Genomic DNA, 4542 nt, shown 5'->3' with positions numbered 1-4542 from the left:
AGGGGGCAAAGGGGAAGGAAGTGGGAGGGCTAGAGGAAAGGATAGAAGGGAATGGGATTAATATGAGAAAATGGAAAAATAGGAACAAAATCTTTGTAAATAGGGAGGAATGGAGGGGTTGAAGGGAAGGCTGGTCAAGGGTGAAAAATAAGAACCAAGAGAGACCATGTAAAGTAGCAAATTTCCAATGATGAATGTCATTATATTGTATACCTAAAATGTACCAATGATTAGAATGAATAATCGATAATGTAAATTAGGAAGAAAAGGTCCAAAGGGGTAGGGGTAGTGGGAGGGGCAGGGGAAAGGAAAGAAGGGAAAGGAAAAATGATGAGAAATGGAAAAAATGGAAATAATGTCTTTGTAAATAGGGAAGGGTGGAGGGCATGAAGGGAGGGCTAGGAATGGGGAAAAAATAAGAACCAAGATGCATTATGTAAAGCTACAATTCCCAATGAGAAATGTAATTGTGTTGTATACCTACAATGTACCAATAAAGAATTTAATAAAAAAAAAAATCAAAATAGTCAAGATCCCAGAAACGCAACAGAACAAAATTCTACAGGCAGGAACAAATCACATACAAAGGAAAGTCCATCAGAATCGCGGCAGATTTGTCCACACAAACCCTCAAATCAAGGAGAGCCTGGAGTGAAGTATTTCAAGCCCTAAAAGAAAATAACTTCCAACCTAGACTGTTGTATCCTGCAAATTATCTTTCAAAATCGATGGGGAAATTACATATTTCCATGACAAAGAACACCTGAGAAATTTCATAAACACCAAACCAGCACTCCAAACAATTCTAAGCAATATCCTAGAAAAAGACAATGAAGGTCACAACTCCATGAGGCCCAACAGAGGGAAGCCACCAGGCAAGGTAAGAAACTAAAGAGAAAGGGGGGGAAATAACAATTAGAAGAGCCAACAGCAGTAAAACATCATGACAAGGATGAGTCACTATCAATTATAACTATCAATGTTAATGGCCTCAATTCACCAATCAAAAGAAATAGACTGACAGATGGATTAAGCAGCAAAATCCAACAATATGCTGTATACAAGAAACACACCTAACTCAAAAGGAAATTCAGAGACTGAAAATAAATGGATGGAAAACAGTTCTCCACACAACAGGAACCCAGAAAAAAGCATGAGTAGCAATCTTATTTGCAGATAAAGTAGATTTCAAACCAAAACTAATTAAGAGAGACAAAGATGGTCACTACATCCTTGTGAAGGGAACAATCCAAGAGGAAGAGATGACAATCCTAAATATATATGCACCAAACACCAGTGCCCCCAACTATACAAAACAAATATTAATGGACATGAAAAACCAAATAAGCACTAATACAATTGTAGTGGTGGAACTCAACACCCCTCTATCACAAATAGACAGATCATCTAGAAAAAAATTAACAATTAAATTCTAGACCTGAACCAAGCTATTGAACAAATGGGCTTAATAGATGTTTACAGAGTGTTCCACCCCACAAAATCAGAATATACATTCTTTTCAGCTGCACACAGGTCATTCTCCAAAATAGATCTCATGCTAGCTGATAGGACATGTCTAACTGAATGTAAAAGAATTGAAGCTATCTCCTCTATATTATCAGACCATAGTGCAATAAAATTGGAGGTCAATAACATAACAAACAGCAAAACTCCCACAAACACATGGAAATTGAATAACACCCTCCTGAACAACCAATTGGTGACAGAGGAAATTAAAGAAGAAATTAGACAGTTTCTACAAATAAATGATAATGCCAGTACAACATACAGGAATCTATGGGACACAATGAAAGAAGTTCTATGTGGGAGATTCATAGCAGTGAATGCCCATATTAGGACAACAGAGAGAACTCAGTTAAATAACCTAATGCAGAACCTCAAGCTCCTAGAAAAAGAAGAGCATAACAAACCCAAAGCTCGTACACGAGGGAATTATAAAGATCCAAGCAGAAATCAATGCAATGGAGACTAAGAGAACGATACAGAAAATTAATGAATCAAAGAGTTGGTTTTTTGAAAGAATAAATAAAATTGATAAACCTTTAGCCAATCTTATCAAAAAAAAAGGAAAGAAAAGGCTCAAATCCATGCAATTAAGAATGAAAAAGGTAAAGCCACAACAGATCCAGCAGAAATCCAGAGGCTCATCAATACCTACTTCGAGAATCTGTACTCTAATAAAATGGAAAACAGAAGAAATGGACAGATTCCTAGATACATACAAATTGCCAAAGTTAAATGAAGAAGATATAGAAATTCTAAACACCCCAATAACAATGAGTGAAATTGAAAATTTAATAAAAAATTTACCAACAAAGAAAAGCCCAGGTCCTGATGGCTTCACTGCTGAATTCTACAAGACATTTAAAGAAGAACTATTGCCTTTACTTTTTAAACTCATCAAGGAAACTGAAAGAGAAACAAGGCTTCCAAATTCATTCCTGGAAGCAAGTGTTACTTTGATTCCAAAACCAGGGAAAGAGACAACCCAAAAAGAGAACTACAGACCAATCTCCCTAATGAACATAGATGCAAAAATCCTCAACAAGATACTGGGAAACAGAATACAGAGGGTCATCAAGAAGATCATACACCCTGACCAAGTCGGATTTATCCCAGGGATGCAAGGATGGTTCAACATCCATAAATCAATAAATGTAATACACTATATTAACAGAGTCAAGGACAAAAACTATATGATCATCTCAATAGATGCAGAAAAGGCATTTGACAAAAATCCAACACCCATTCATGATAAAAACCCTACAGAAAATTGGAATAGAAGGTCTTTATCTCCACCTGATTAAGGCTATCTATGAAAAACCAACAGCCAAAATCATATTAAATGGTCAAAAACTGAAAACTTTCATGCTAAAATCAGGAACAAGACAAGGATGCCCATTATCACCACTCCTGTTCAATATTGTTCTGGAAACATTAGCCACAGTAATTAGAAAAGAGAAAGAAATAAAAGGAATAAAGATAGGAAGGAAGAAGTGAAACTGTCATTATTTGCTGATGATATGATACTTTACATAGAAGACCCAAAAAACTCAGTCAAAAGTCTTCTAGACCTAATTGACAGATTCAGTAGAGTAGCTGCATATAAGGTCAACACTCAAAAAACAATAGCCTTCTTATATGCAAATAGCAGACTCATTGAGAGAGAAATTCGGGAAATAATTCCTTTTACAATAGCATCTAAAAAAAGGAAATATCTAGGAATCAACCTAACAAAGGAAGCAAAAGACCTCTACACTGAAAACTACAGCACTCTGAAAAAGGAGATTGAGGAGAATATAAGAAAATGGAAAGATATCTCTTGTTCCTGGGTAGGAAGAACCAATATAGTGAAAATGGCCATACTTCCAAAACTACTATATAGATTTAATGTAATGTCAATTGAAATTCCATCAATATACTTCACAGAACTAGAGAAAACAATCCAAAAATTCATTTGGAAGTAGAAGAAACCTAGAATAGCAAAAGCAACTCTAGGCAACAGAGACATGGCAGGGGGTATCACAATCCCCAACTTGAAACTATACTACAAAGCTACTGTGATAAAAACAGCATGGTACTGGCAAAGAAACAGACCCAAGGATCAGTGGAATAGATTAGCAGATGAAGAAACAACTCCAGACATACTGAGCCACCTCATCCTTGACAAAGGAGCCAACCACCCTCATTGGAGGAAAGATAGCCTCTTTAATAAATGGTGTTGGAAAAACTGGATTTCAACCTGCCAAAGATTAAAACTAGACCCATACCTATCACCGTGCACTAAACTAAGATCAAAGTGGATTAAAGATCTAAATATTAAGACAGAAACATTAAACTTGCTGGAAGATATGTTAGGTAGATCTCTTGAAGACATTGGCATAGGAAAAGACTTTATGAACAAATCTTCAGTAGCACAAGAGCTAGCACAAAGAATCAACAACTGGGATCTTATCATATTAAAAAGCTTCTGCACTGCAAGAGAAACCACCAACAGAGTTAACAGACAACCTGCAATGTGGCAAGAAATTTTTTGCAGCTGTACCTCAGACAAAGGTCTACTATCCAGACTATATAAAGAATTGAAAAAAATCAGATCCCCCAAATTCAAAGACCCAATTCAAAAATGGGCATCTGAAATGAACAGACATTTCTCAGACAAAGAAGTAAAAGCAACAAATAAGCATATGAAAAAATGTTCAATATCACTGGTCATTTGAGAGATGCAGATGAAAACAACACTGAGATTCCCCCTCGCCCCAGAACAATTGGTTGCTGTCAAACAATCAACCAATAACAAATGGTGGCAGGGTTGTGGGGAGAAAGGAACCCTTCTCCGTTGTTGGTGTGAGTGCAGACTGGTGCAACCACTATGGAAGTCAGTATGGAGATACCTCAAAGAACTAGGACTAGAGGTCCCATTTGACCCAGCTATTCCCCTGCTGGGTATCTTCCCAAAAGAGTTAAAAGAATCATACCACAGCGATGTTTATAGTGGCATAGTTCGTAATAGCTAAAGCT

The sequence above is a fragment of the Heterocephalus glaber genome, unplaced genomic scaffold (genome assembly GCF_053883595.1).
Source record: "Heterocephalus glaber isolate CG9 unplaced genomic scaffold, H.glaber_assembly_v1.0 deba00000676, whole genome shotgun sequence".
Classification (NCBI taxonomy): domain Eukaryota; kingdom Metazoa; phylum Chordata; class Mammalia; order Rodentia; family Bathyergidae; genus Heterocephalus; species Heterocephalus glaber.
This window is presented reverse-complemented; position numbering follows the sequence as displayed.